The 15190-nt window shown below is 43.4% G+C and overlaps 1 protein-coding gene across 3 annotated transcripts in view; it reads left to right on the plus strand.

Moving 5' to 3' along the window:
* The window catches only part of THRB (thyroid hormone receptor beta), a 462866-nt gene that overhangs the window by 66976 nt on the left and 380700 nt on the right, over positions 1–15190 (plus strand). Inside the window, exon 1 of one of the 3 annotated variants that reach the window (XM_029589454.1) lies at positions 14830–15134. The exons of the other annotated variants lie outside the window; for them this stretch is intronic. The gene's annotated coding sequence lies outside the window, so the exon portion shown is untranslated. Of the gene's footprint in view, positions 1–14829; positions 15135–15190 lie in introns of those variants that run through there. 3 annotated transcript variants of the gene reach the window in all.

Genomic DNA, 15190 nt, shown 5'->3' on the forward strand with positions numbered 1-15190 from the left:
TTTATGCTACAGACCCACAAAGAGAAATATTTCGCCCTGAGGCTGAATTGGATGGTAGCTTCTCCTGTAACTCCCTCTTCCCTGGGGCCGATGCAATAAAGTCACGTAGAAAGCGGGCGCTGAACAGTCAGCGCCCGCTCTCTTAACACGCACATGGCACCGCTAGCACATCCTTGCTAACACGAACCCAAACGGTTTTTGTGACTGCCATACGCCGGTCAAGAAAACAGATGCCATTTAACCCGGCGTTGGTTTTAGTGGTATGTAACAGGTCTAACGCATAACCATGGAGCAACCGAATCCAGGGCGAGGAGCGGAACTTTCCCTGCCGACCCGCCCACAGTCCCACACACACTTCACCTCAGCAGTGGCCCGCATCTATCAGACCCGTCCCGGCAAACAGCCACCATGAGAGGTCCCCGATACCGCGCCGCCGCTCTTCCACTTTTACTCCGTTTTATTTTAAAGACATATTAGCGGTGGGCTTTGCTTGGGTGAGAGGGGGGAAGCGGGAGATCAGAAGTCACACGTCAGCTCTTCCCGGGCATTGTCTGCCGCGGCCCTCCCCGCCAGGCACCGCCCTGCCCGATCCCTCTGACGTCAGTTTTCATGACTGGCGTACGATTAAACCCGGCGTCAGTTTTCATGACTAGTTCGCTGATAACAAAAACAGATGCCGTTAAACTTGGCATTGGTTTTTGTGATGGTCCGATGGTCAATTTTATTTCTATTGCTCCTGGCAGGCGCGTTCAATAGGCGCTAATCCCCTTATTGCATTAGGGGATTGATTAGCGCCTATTCTACCTGCGTCTACCTGCCCGTTAAGAGTGCGCTCGGCTCAGCGCACCATATTGCATCGGCCCCCGTGTCTGTGTCAGAATGATCAAGTATTATGCTTTGAGTACCGCAGACTGCTTCCTCCAAATTTGCTTCTAACTCTGATCTACTATCTGAGAGTACATTACAGTAAATATTAGGTGGATCAAATTTTACATTAGCAGCTATCTCCTGTTCCTTAAGTTTCTATCCCACTTGGAACCTACCCCACCCTAACAGGGGCCACAGGGCCATGGGCTTTAATTCATGGCTACCTAGTATTTTTCTCCCATTTAATTCCCTTCATCCCTTCTTCCCTCCTCCCAACTCCTGTCCACTTAACTCGGCAATTGCAGCAATAGTCCTCTGGTTGAGAGAGAGACAAACTGTGGTTACCTCCGGAATCCAGCACAACTGAGCTCTTAAGGCAGCCAGTAGGTGTCACTAACAGTGGTTGGGGGTTCCCTTCTGCTGGCGGATGTGAATGTTGCCTTGCAGTATCTCCAACTCAGGCCAAGCCATGAAGATGGGCTTGGAAATCTAATCCAGATCTCCTATATGTCAGTATGCTGGGCCTGTTATAAACATTTTTAGCAAAGTGAAATATACTGCAAGTCAGACAGATTATATTTTGTCCAAATAGAACAAGCTGTCACAAAAATCGACACTAAAATTTGTTTCTCTGAATTGTTTTTCATTACAGATAAGACTGATATTGGATTGCAAAGACCCAAGTAATTGTAGGCGACAGGGAGGAAAGGTCTTTTTTTTTTTTTTTTTTTTTTTCTGGCATGATTGACTTTCATGATCTTCTCAAATGTAATTATGTACCAGGAGGCAAAGAATGGCCTTCCTGGCCTCTCTTCTCCAAAATGTATTGCTTGAGATGCCCTTCTTTTACTCTGTGATCCTTAATAGTCTAAAGGTTGTCTTATCTCTGGATTAATACATTCAGAGGATGATGTGATCAGCATGTATCTATGTTTAATTTTGGCTAGATACGGGAGGGAGGGATCTTGTGAAGTATTTTTTATTTTCAAGAATTAAACAATTTTTTATATAGTATGAGGCTAATATTAAGCAGATGAGATAGCTGGGTAAGTTTACCCAATTATCTTTATCTAAATATTCAGCAGCACTTATCCTTTAAAAAGTGCCATTTAATGTTTGAGTCTAGCTGGTTAAATTTTGACTAGCTAGAGCTAGAATTATGAACTTAGGGCCTGATTCAAGGAGACAGTAACAGCCACGTGGGTGCACGTGTCCGTGCGTATGCCAGCTCACACCAGTGGACGCGGCCCTTATATAACATGCACGTGTATATGAGCGCATCGTATAAAATAATGCTGTGTGCGAGTACATGTGCGCACAATTTTATATAGATGTGCGCAAATTCCGCCTCTACTGTGCAAGTGGGGTGATTTTAGTTGGACGTTCCTCGACGCAGTTACCAGTTTCCCCAGTTTGTGCAAGTAAAGTTAGCCTACCTCTTTACCCTGTTAACCTCAACCCTTAAAACCCCTCTAACCTCTTTAGTTTTTTGTTTCAGGACTTAGACTCCATCCGTAGCAGATGTAATGCTACGTGGTGGGGGACCCCGGCGTGCGCTTGTGCCCGTAGATAATTACATGCAGATTTCATTGAGAAATCTAGGCACGCCCATGCTTTGACCAGACCATGCCCACGCCTTGCCCCTTTTTTTGAAAAAAAAAAGTGTTTTGCATGTACCGGGAGATCTGCGCATACCCGCGCGCTCCGCCCTGACTTCTGCCGTGCATGGGGCTTTTAAAATTCACCTTTTAGGCTTCCCCTCTCCCCCATTCTGTGTCTATGGGAAAACAGCTTAGTGAATCTAGCCCTTAGCTGGTTAGTGTTAACCAGTTAACTGAAAACAAATGCATAAAGCCCTGTGATTTCCAGTTCTGATCACCTCCAGACCTGAACAGAGCCCCCACTCCCCCCCCCCCCCCAACCTCCTCCTGCCCACAATTCCCTCTGGGTATTTAGAAAAGGAATAAGGACCCAACCCAAGCCCCACAGCTCCTCCTCATCCTCCTCCCGGCATTTATAAAAAGTTACTGGTTCCCCCAATGTCCACCATCCTTATTCCCTATCCAGTATCTCCCCACCCCCCTCCCCAACGTCTCTTAAAAAAAAAAAAAGTGTTCCCCTGAGCCCAGCGGGAGGAGGTCAGTGTTCTACCTTCTCCTGCCTGGGCTGAATATTAAGCACTGCTAGCACGCCAGCCCTTACTATTCATTTAGTCACAGTACAGTAAATGGACCAATTTCCATTCAGAACTTAATATTCAGTCCAGCCGGGTGGGGGGCACTTAAGACAGGGCCAATATTATTTTTCAAGTGCTTGGAGTGGGATCTGGAGGAGTGCTTAACACAGTAATTATTTTTTTTAATGCCAGAAAGGAAGGTTAGCTGGTGGGGGGGGGGGGGGGTATGCAGCCAGAAAACTTTCAGGTCTGTTTAGTTCATTTTGGGTTTTTTCCCCACTTGTTTCATTGTTTTGTTTTCATTTAATTTTCATTTCTTTTTAGCATGCACTAAAAAAACACAAAAATGAGGGGAAAAAACCCAAAAACCGAATGCACATCCCTATGGTTGGCCAGATTTAGACCTGCCCTGGCAGAGCCTGGATTTGGCTGGTTCAGGTAGGCAGCAGGCTCTGAAAATCAGTGCCAGTTTGCCTTACTTTCTCCCTTCCTACTAACCCCATCCCAGGCCATTTCATAATTTGGCCTCCTTAAATATAGCTGCCTAGTGAAATTTAGGAGGCAAAATTTAGAAAGTTAGTACAGTAAATTTTAAAAAGGTTTTGATTTTGCTGGCTTAGATTCCTTTCAATATTATTTATTTATTCCATTAAATTTAATTACCAGCCAGTGCTCATGTGCTGCAGGGGAATAAATGTATTTAGCAAGAAAACGTGGGACTTCCTCTTTCAGTCTCCAAATATATGCAGTAAGGGCTTTATTTATGAAGTGTTTTTTGCCATTTTGAGTTGATGAGAAAAAAACTACTAATTATATTCCCTGCTGGTACAAGAAGACAGTCCCAGATTTAGGTATAGACAAACGCTAGGGTGCCAATTTATTTTTTTTTTACTTTATATTTATTCCAGATTACAACATTATTACAAGACAAAACTTGTAACAAAAGAAAAACATAGTGTAAAAACTAGAGATGTGCTTCGGGTTATAATTTCGTGTCGGGCTTCGTTTAGGGGCCCCCCCCCCGTTCGGGTTTTTTTTTTTTCGGGGGCCCCGATTTTTGGGTTAGTGCGCGCTAACTCCCGATAGTTTGCACTAACGTGGAAGATTTGGCCCGCACTAACCCGAAAATTAATTTTTTCTGAAATTTTGGAAAAAATTTAATCATTTTTCAGTTCTCCAGAACCATTCCGAATCAGGCAATTTCGTTGAAATTGCCTAATTCGGAAAAAAACGATTGCACATCCTTAGTAAAAACTGCAACATAATGAAAAGAAATATAACAAAGGAAAAAATATCCATTATAGCACTAAAAGCTAGACTATAAAAAGAGGGGGGTGGGGGGGGGGAGGAAAACAAGAAAAGGATGCCAAATTTTGAAGGCGTCAAATCCTGAGGCTGAAGAGCAGCTTCCTCTTACTTGCTCTCGGGCAGTGCACTCTTGAGTCTCCTGGGGGACCTCACCCTTTGCACTTTAGTCTTACCCATGGTCTCCAAAATCCAGCACTGGAAGAAGGCCCCAAAATATTCAGATGATTACTTTTACTAATTTTTATTTCTGCATCCAGTTTATGCCGCTTTAATAACTAATAACAAATATTTATGAATCTGCATAATTGACAGTGACATTGTTTGCATGGATTGAGGGTTTTATTTTTGGTTCTGTTTTCTGTTTTGCTTTTTACATGATGGAGTGATTGATGGCTGCAAAGTGCTAACAATATCCAGTTATGCTGCTATCAATGTCAACCTTGTCACTTTCTTAAACCTTGGGAGAAAACATGTAACTTGAATGCCCCTTCCACTGAAAACTCTTTAAAGTCATAAACAATATGTATTTTATTTTATTAGCTTTGATACAGATTTTGTTTTATTGGCATGGTCAAAAGTATTCTGTTTGTTAATATTTTAACTTATGCTTATGACGTTTACTTTTACTTATTCAATTTATTAAGTTTTGAGCTTAGTTTTCAGAAAACATATTAGTACCTTGTTTTCACAAACACTGCTCTACTATGGTTGGTGCCTTAAGAAGTAAATCATCAATATTGCAGCATTTGTAAACTTTCTGACTTTGTTCTGCTGACTACTGCTTGTTTTGGAAACCTAGCAAACTTTTATTTACTTTACTTTTTTTTTTTTTTTTAGCAAAACAAATGTTAAAGCATCTGCCCAAGCTGCACAATTAACTAGGTCATTAGTGCAATTTATTATTATTTATTTATTTATTTTTTAACTAAGTGTCTAATTTCAGTAATCTGGGTAGCCACTTGAATTTATAAAAAAAAAAAAAAGTTGAAAAAGTGCGGCTTAGCATAAAACTGATATGCAAATGAGGAGAGTAAGTTGGCCCATTGCTGAAGCATTTGTTTCTCTCCTCTTGAAGATAAAACCCATTTAAACAGAATTAATGTGTGTGAGATATAAGCATGTAACAGTTTTTAATTAATAAAAAGCTATTTTCTGCATAATTTGTGGGCAGCAACTATCAGGTATTCAGTGGGAGTGCTCCAGTTCCCTAATGGCCTCTGTTATTGCTTTTGAGTTTTCTTTTTTTAAGAAGCAGGAAATGGGTAAAGTGTTGCAGGGTGCTATAAGGATGCTATTATTTTTATCCAGAGGATGCCTTGTTTTAGTTTTTGTCATTAAATATTACAGGAGAGGGAAGACAGGAGATATATGATAGAAATTTAAATATCTAAAAAGTACTAATATTGTCCAAGAAGTAAACGTTTTTCAGTTGAAAGGAAGTTTGAGAACAAGGGGGGTCCTGATATGAAACTGCAAGGGGTGGGGGGTGGTACTCGGGAGCAACATCAGGAAATCATTTTTCACTAAAAGTGCCGTGGATATGTGAAATGATCTCCTAGAACAAGGGGGTGGAGGCTGAAGTAACAGAATTGAAGATGAAATGGGCTTAAGCACAGAGGATCCTTCATTACCAAAAAAAAGTGAAAAAACAGCAGAAGCCCAACATGATGGCACGGGTTTAAGTATTAAACCACTCTGTGGGAGACCGAGCAGTGTTTCCCAGCCTAGAGGCACAAATTCATATTGATTGCAGCCTTAAAATGCAAACTTAAACTTTTATTTGTACAGTCAGTCAACACAGCACAACCCTTGACTACCTACCTTATCAGTATTCAGGAACATACAGGGGTTGTGGCCTGCCTTGCTTCTGGCCAGTATATACCCTCTTTCTCTTCTGGTTTGGACAGAATGATTTACAGGAGCTGTCATCCTCCTGGAGGCACAGAAGCATCCTGAACATAGCTGGGCTTACTTTCGTATTCTTCACCAGCTGGTCCTGCCCTGTAGACTCTCTCCTGGCCCACAGGGTTCCACCCACAGAACTCTCTCCCTCTATGGGATTTAAGATGGACCAGGCCTGCATCTAGCCTTATCCAGCACACACAAAAGGGGGAAAACAGGTTCACTCTGTTACACGCTCTTTAAACAATTCAACAATAATTTCCGGGGCTGCCAGAATAAATGGCAAACTGGGTAATATGACATTTTAGAAGTTTTGCTGGAAATGCAGGCAACCACACAGGCCGGCAGGCTGTGACGAGAACATAGAATTAATTAGCAGCTGGGTCTGGTTGGCAGGCTTTCACTTCATCAGACATAGACTCAGCCGCTAAATAAGTCTTATCTCGCAGACTACAGGTACTTCAATAACTAGATACTAGAAGTCCTTTATAGAAGCTCAGGTCCTCACCTAATTGTGTCTGCCTGGCAAGCTACACTAGGTTAACTAGGCGGCCAGATGTTCAGGCAACAACCATACTAGAATGGGTAGCTATTTAGATTAGGCTGCGATGATAAGATTAAACTAGCACTGATCTTGTCTAGCAGGCTGCAAGTATAGTAAAAAGTCCTAACAGAAGTACAGGTCCTCATATACTGGATCTGTTTAGCACAGCGATTCTCAACAGTGTGTTGTGACACACTAGTGTATTGCCAAGCACCAGCAAGTGTGTCGTGTGCTACCCGCAGCCAGTGGAGCGAAGATCAGAGCACTGGCCGATGCTGGTGACCAGGCTGGCGGGGCCTGAAGATCAGGGCACAGTGTTGCTGCCGGAGACCAGACCAGCAGGGGCCAGTGTGTGTGGTGTGTATTTGAAACGGGGATGCTGCTTGTGTGTATGTGAGAGGGGAGGGTGCTTCAGTGTGCATGTGTATATGAGTGAGAGAGCATGTGTGTGATTGAACTCCTGCTTGTGAGAGAGAGCATGTGTGTAAGAGAAAACATGGTGGGTTTTTTTTTTGGTTTTTTTTTAAAACCTGTGTGTAAGTTTGAGAGAGACTGGTCAGAGAGGTGAGGTGTGTATGTGTGAGAATGACTGACTGATCAGGGACGTGACTGGTGTGTGTGAGAGACAGAAACTGGTCCTGAGGGTGTGACTGGTGTGTGTATGTGTGTGTGAGAGTGACAGAGATTGGTTGTAGTCCCTAAGGAAGAGGACCATGAGGACAGCTTCAGCAGCTACTGCTGCTTCTGGTGTGGCCTGCCAGGAAAAGGAGTAGGAGAACTGCTGGAAAGGTGGCTTTTTAAGTTCATTTGTCTTGATTGACTGTCATTTTAATTATTGAGTATTATGTGATGTCTGTTTTGAAATATTTTATTGGTGTTTGGAGAATTTTTAATATTTTTTTAATTGTTAGACAACGTTCTGTTCATCAGCTCTTTTGAAATATTTGTTAATATAGTTTTACAACTAGAAAACCATGTGGGGATCTATGAGCAGCTTGGCTTTTTCTGTTTCCCTAATTGGAGGTGTATTGGTGTTTAGGGCCTGATTTAATATTTGTAGCATTGCCTTTTCATAGGTAGGGTTGTTATTGGTTGAGTGCACTCCTTAATACAAGTGTAACTGTGTGCAGATTAGTTTGTGCATTACTGCAGATCCTGGGAGTATGTTAGGTACTGTTTCCATTTTTTTTTAAATTTTTTATTTATGCATTTTAACAATATACAAACAAGATTAATCTTGATAGCAATCCTATATTGGTATTACACAAATTCTAACTCAATACATATTGAGAGGGAAAAAAACCCTACGAATACTCAATACATCTTAAGTCCTCAATCTGAGAGAGATTCAAGAACACAACTCAAAGATAAATATATACCAATATATCAATATAGAAGCTATAATAGTTAGGTGAGCATTAGCCATATTACATTTAGGAACAGCTTACAATTATATAGCACTAAGGGTTATCAGGCAAGTTAACCGGTACACTTTTGCCAATCAGAAATTGTATTAGCTGTGGGTGATCAAATAAATAAAGGAATTCCCTTGGTATTTCACCAAGCATTTACAGGGAAATAAAAAAAAAAAAAAAAAGCCCCCCCCCCCCCCCCACTTGCTGAACCTGAGATCTCAATAACAGAAATTGTTTACGGGTTGCGCGAAGAAATCCTGCGCGCAGGTTTGAAGATCTGCCCCAATCTCATCAACCAGTTTCTGTTGGGCTCAAGAACCAAAGTTACAATTAGTGTTTTAGGGACTGCCATTTCAATATTCGATGATTCCAACAGGGCACTAATATCCACTGATGACTCCTCAACAGGCTGCAAAACTTCCATGTTTTTCCCCCTGTGCTCTCTCACTCTCCCTTTTGAAATGCAGGTAAATATTACATTTTTGAGATAGGTGGTATAGCGTTTTCAGGGACTTGTAAAACTTCAATCAGTTATTTTTGAACATGTCCCTAGGGGAGATTAATGGCACTTTAGGGAAATTTATTATTCTGAGATTTCTGTTTCTAACAATATTTTCTAGATTCTCCACTTTTAGGGGCAGATTTTAAAACCTGTGTGTGGGCGCAGATTTTTTCGCACAACCCGGCGCAAACAAATCTACGCCCAATTTTATAACATGCGCGCGCAGCCGCATCCTGGGCCGGTGTACGCGAGGGGTTGCACAATTGTGCAACTTGTGCGTGCCGAGCTGCAAATGGCCGCTGTGTCTGGAGGATCAGGCCCCGCCCCGCCCCTTTATGCAAGCCCCGGGAGATACGTGCATCCCAGGGCTTGCACGTGCTGCCGAGCCTATGCAACGCTGCCGGCTCCACCCAGCTGCTCCCCGCCGAGCTTGCCACGGTCACACCTCTGTTAGATGGCGTCTCTGCAGCCTCCTTGGGGGGTCCTTGCAATCGCTGGATTTCCGGGCGGTGTTCCTTGCACCGGGCTCAGTGGTGACAAAGAGCTAGGGAGAGAGGGGAGCTCAAATTCCCTTCTCCAACGGCTGAATTCCCGGCAAAGGGCTGCTGCGGACGACGTGGGCATCCATTGGGCCAGCCGCAGACGACCTAGGGGGAGCCGCGGGGAAGGACGCCATCCTAGGTTTTCTCTTTTGGCCCATGCAGGATGATAAAAAAGGTAAATAGGCTCTTCCAAGCCACTTCTCAGTGGTCAACAAGAAACAATTTCTCAATGCAAACTGAGCCTCCACGTCACACAACCTAGCTGACCGCCATCTTGAATCTGCCCCTGCTTCCATTTCTACAGTTTTTTGCACTGCATGCAGAGTGGCTTTTTTGGGTTTCCATTCCAGTTTCTGTCTCCATATTTATAATTTGTGGTCTTTCTGTACTTAGTGAAGGTCGATTTTGTGTGTGTGACTGAGATGAGGTATTTAACTGTCATGTTGGCTAGTAAAATACCTCACTTTATTTGTTGTGTTTTCTCAATAGGTAATGAACTGCTGTCTTTTTATGTAGGGCTATTGCGCCTGGTGGTAGAAGGAGCATGTGTTGCTGTTATTGAGATAACACTACTATTATAACTGAAAATATGAAGTAATCAATTACAATTCAACGAAAGAACATCATATGTGGAAACTAAATTCTTAGTTGATGCGAACGGAAATCTCATAAATTATTTGCTTGGAAAAGCTAACTTGCAGAAGCTTTAAACCAGAGCTTTCCAAACTTTTCATGTTGGTGACACACTTTTTAGACAATCATAATTTCACGACACGGTAATTCAGTCTACTAGTAAACCAGAGGTTAAAGGTTAAACGAACAAAACATATTTTGACAATTTATGTATGTTTCCTTAAATATATACATAAATAAAATGTTTCACGACACAACCTATCTCATGAAAACCTTAAATTTATATTAAAAATATATATTCCAAGATTCATGTTATTGTTATAATTTATGAGAAACAATAATAAAACAAATTGTCTGTCCCCCACACCCTCATCTCTCTCCTCCCCCCAGCACATGTCTGGCCCCCACACACTCATATCTCTCCCCCTCAAGCACATGTCTGTCCCCCCAGCACGTTTGCCCCCCACTCACTCATCTCTCTCTCCCCAGCACATGTCTGGCCCCCACACTCATGCACCTCGTCTTTTTGATTGTTGCCAGTTAAGTGCTTCACTCCCTTCCATGATCACCAGACACTGCTGCTTGCAGTCAGTACTCCTCATGGCCAGGCCTCATCGGCAGCAGCAGCCAATGCAAGGATGGCTGGGCTCGTTCCACCCACCAAGCCCCCCCAAAAAACGCGATTGACAGCAAAAATCACCCAATAATAAGCAACTCATAAACTGAAAAAAAAAAGTGAATCTCTAGAAAAAAAAAAGCCCAAACTCGCATCAGAGTTGACCGGCGACACACCTGCACACTGCAGGCGACACACTAACGTGTCCCGACACACAGTTTGGAAAGCTCTGCTTTAAACAGTCAAATGTGTTTAGACTGTTATGGTCAATTTTTTAATCATTGATTTCCATTCACAATTTAGTTATATGGATTATGTAGGACACTTAACCGAAGCTTTTCATTGCCTTCTTTTTCGAACCGGGAAAATATTGAAAGGAGCCACCGCTCTCCCCTGGAACTTTGTCCAAGAGCCGCCGCTCTGGCTTCGTTTAGTTTGAAACAGACTTGATGCCGTGAGAGCCGCCACTCTGTCCAAGAGCCGCCGCTCTGCTCTGCCCAACACGGCTCGTGTTTCGTTTTAATACTTCCTCAGGGGCCTGTGATCATTTATTTTCTACAACAAACAAGATAGGAATTTGTCTCTCGCATCACATTCACTATTTATCTTATACTTTAAATGTTAGTTAGTCCATTATTTACATACGGTCCTTGCAACGTGGCGTGGTTCTGTGTCCTCTTCTTAGGTACAGTGTTTCCTTCAAGGGTCCTCTATTTTGTTTTTTTTCTTTTTATACATTTCAACTCACTTCAGTCACAACCAATCACGGAAAGCCTAATGTGGTACTAACCAATCACGTCCTTGTAGCATTTCAAATGAGGGACAGCCATTCAACACTATCAAAGATGGCCGCCGCCATCCTTAGGCGTGAGGCTGCGCCTCCTCTACAGATTTAAAGGGACCTAATCCCTTTAACTAGCTTCACCTGTTCCTGATCAGCCTGAGCAGGGGAAGTATAAAGGGAAGCTTCCTCTGTTCATTCAGTGACTTTGCAACATCCTCCAGCGCTGTCTAATCTGCTTGCTTCGGTGAGTTCCTTGAGCTTTGGATCCTTTTCCTGATTCGTCTTGGTGTTCCCGTTTCCTGACTTCGGATTGGCTTACGGTGATTCTCTGGTGTGCGACTTCGGACCGGCAAGTGGTGATCCCTCAGTGTGTGACCTCGGACTGGTGAGCGACGACCCACTGGCACTCGACTTAGGATTCCTTCTAGACTACCATCTCCAAGGGCCAGCCTAAGTCCCAGCGGTCCGGGTCCCTACGGGCTCCTCCCGGGGGGACCGTGGGCTTCCAGGGTGAAGCTCCAGTCAGCCCTTGCACCGATTCCTTGACCTCTCAAAGGTCCACCTAAGTCCCAGCGGTCTGGGTCCCTACGGGCTCCTCCTGGGGGGACCACAGACCTCCAGTGGTGAAGACACAGCTCCTCTCCTCGTCTCTTCATCCGCCTCTGCAGTTGTCTCAGTCTCCAGTGCCAAGGGTCAGCTGGTCCTGTCTTCTGCTCTGCCTCGCCACCCAACGAGAGAACCTATGGATCTTCCGAAAGGTATTCCATCCTCCCATCAGCCAAGGGTTCACAAGCCTAAGCATAACACACATATCACATTTTCCACACTGGTTGTGGGTACCCACGTTGGTCAGCTCCTTTTTGTATGAAAGGGAAGCATGAACTACATGGTCCCGAATATTCCTGTTACGCTGATAAGAAATTAAGAGGATCTTGAGATATTTTTATGCGACTGTACAATGTGCAATATACAATGAGTAACAGCAACACAAGATTGTTGATAACACAAGATTGAGATAACACCAGAATATCTTTTTTGTATGGTGAGTTGTACGGGGAATGTTCTAGTTCTGCTTTATACCCATTGCTGAGGATCAGGGGGTGGGGTTCCTGTGGACGCAAAGTGTACATTTATATTTAACCTTGTGACATTCATGTGTTCAGTGTGTCACACATGTATGTGAGAACTATCTATCAGGTGTGTCCGACAGAAAAAAGGTTGAGGACCAATGGTCTAGCAGACTATGCAGGAGATCCAAGAGGCTGGATGTTTGGGTAAGGGGCCACACTAGTATGAGTAGCTATTTACAAGGTAAAACTTGGATAGACATGGGAAGTGGTGGATGCAGAGGATCTTGCATGCTTTTCTGACCAAGATGATGGGGTGCAAATGAGGAAGATGAAGGTAACTTACAATCAGACTCTATGGCTGGTAGTTGAGATTTAACCTTAGCAGTGGGGACAGGAAAGGCTGAGCAAGCTAGGTGGGCTTGTTGGTCTTTTTCTGACATTTTCTATTGTTACTATGTATAATAGGGCTCTCAGCCCACTCTTCAGGAGGGGTACCCAGCCAGTCTGGTTTTCAGGATGTCTGTTATGAATATTCCTGAGATAGATTTGCATACAGTGGAAACAGTGTATGTAAATGTATCTCATTAATATTTTATTTTTTTATGTGGATATCCTGAAAACTAGACTGGTTAAGTGTGTCATGAGGATTGGGCTGAGAACCACTGCCTTAACTGTATGCTTACACAGGCCTGGACCTTGCTCTTGGTCACCCTCAATGTCATGTCAAGGCGCTTGCTCCCTAAAAGAAGCTGTCAGTGGTCTGGAGATCCGTGAAATAGAATGGAATCTATTTAATGTTGGGTACTTGCCAGGTTCTTATGGCCTGGATTGGCCACTGTTGGAAACAGGATGCTGGGCTTGATGGACCCTCGGTCTCACCCAGTACAGCAGCTTTTTATGTTCTTATGAAGAGCATAGAGCCTCTAAGATGACTGGCCAGAGTCTGACATGCCGTTGTCTTTTCTAAAATATGAAAAGTCAAGCAGATAACTAGTAAAATACCAAGAGAGAGTTGATATTTCTTGCTAAGAGTATATAGCAAATGCTGTTTTTAGTAGATTGTTTTGCAGCCTGATTTTTAAGGTGACTTTTTATACTATTTAATTTAATATACTATGAAACTGGACACTATAGTATAATAAAAAGCATGTACTTCATTCTCTGCATTTTTTATCTCATACTGTAATTCTGCTCTACCAGTTTGTGATTTTGAGTGTCTCTTTGTTGCAGTGGTTCTCCACCCAGAGTTCAGGACACAGCTCGGTGCTGGGGTGGGTTGGAGGACTGGGCTGAGAACCCCTGGTTTATACCTCAGCTTATTTTAGGAGAGTACAGGACAGTGATTTAATTTTCACTTAAACCAGTTTGAAAGGCCTTCCATGGGAGCTCAATTTCAAAATAATTTTAAGGAAAGCTGATAAATAAAGGTAATTAAAAATAATAATAATGTGATACCTTGTTTTTTGTTAAGCTATAAACTCTTGGTTGTACTCTTCGCACCCTTCCCTCCACTTCAGTGTGCTTACATGGACAAACATTTATGATTTAATTTCTGTACTTCAGCACTGGACATGTTTGGATAATTTAAAGGGTAAAAATGGCAATGGTGTTGGTGACACTATAAGTAGTAGCAGTAGCCACATAGGGATTGCCTTGTGTAACCTTGTAATATATGTGATAGAAGTTTCTTGCTGTAGATTACCACTTCAGGATTCACCAGATCCAGATTGGGCTGTAGAGACCTGCAAATTGCTAGCCTCATTAACATATAACGACATTAACATTTACTAATCAATCAGCAAATGTCGTCATTCTGCTCACTCCGGAACACCAGTATTGCAGAATTTTATGCATGAAGATTTGCTCAGAAGTTTCAGAGGGGTAGTGAATAAGCAGCTAGGTCAGATCTTTACACAGTCTTTGCACTACTAACAAACAATGTCCCAGCTTGTGTCCTACTGTGAGCTGATTGGAACACGAGGAGCTGGGGAAAAAGTCCTTATGCAGATCCTGCAGACAGCTGCTTGAATCTGTGCTGCAACGGCTCTCAGTGTCAAGGCAAACCCTCTGTCTCTGAGGAATCGGACCACGCTGGAACCTTCAGCCTGAGTCTTTAGTTGAGAAAAAAAAAAAAGATTTTTTTTTTAACATTTCAGTAGAGCAGGATAAACTCCATCCGCAGTGGGCTGCAGGAGTCAAGTTATCCTCCTGCCCAATGTCCTGTGTCATTCTTAACAACCCCCCACTGCTTTCCTAGCAGCCCCGAAAGAGACAGTGCAGCATTTGTAACCTTGCAATATCACAAGTGCCAATTCACACCTTTGCATTATCTGTTATTAAAGGTCGGTTACACTCGCATATGTGAGATGCCTGACCGTGTGTGGACCGGGCACCGCCCAGTGCTTTCCCCGCCCACACTCCTGCTTTCTCTCTCCCCTCTCCCAGCTCCACCTGTGTGCCGCCCCGTCAGCCGGAGGCGGAGCAACCCGCACAGCACTGCCTCCTCTTTTGCTATTTTTCGGTTTTGTTGCTGAATCTGATTATTAAAAATAAACGTGAAGCATGACTGGGAAAACAAGAAAGGAAAGCAAGCAGCCCCGCTGAGTGATGTGAGTTTCCAGGCAGTTTCTCGTCAGCCTGGAAGGTTTGGTGATTATAGCGAGCGGTGCGTCTGACTTGACCCCGGCTTCTCCCCCCCCCCCCCCCCCCAAGCCACAGCTGGGCAGATGTGCCAGAGCCCGACATCCTGCTAGAAGGACGATTTATCAAGAAAAGGTAACATGGGAGCTTGAAATCCTAAAAGTTTGCGGTTGTAAAATCAAGGGGATTGG

This window comes from Rhinatrema bivittatum, chromosome 2 (genome assembly GCF_901001135.1).
Source record: "Rhinatrema bivittatum chromosome 2, aRhiBiv1.1, whole genome shotgun sequence".
Taxonomy (NCBI): domain Eukaryota; kingdom Metazoa; phylum Chordata; class Amphibia; order Gymnophiona; family Rhinatrematidae; genus Rhinatrema; species Rhinatrema bivittatum.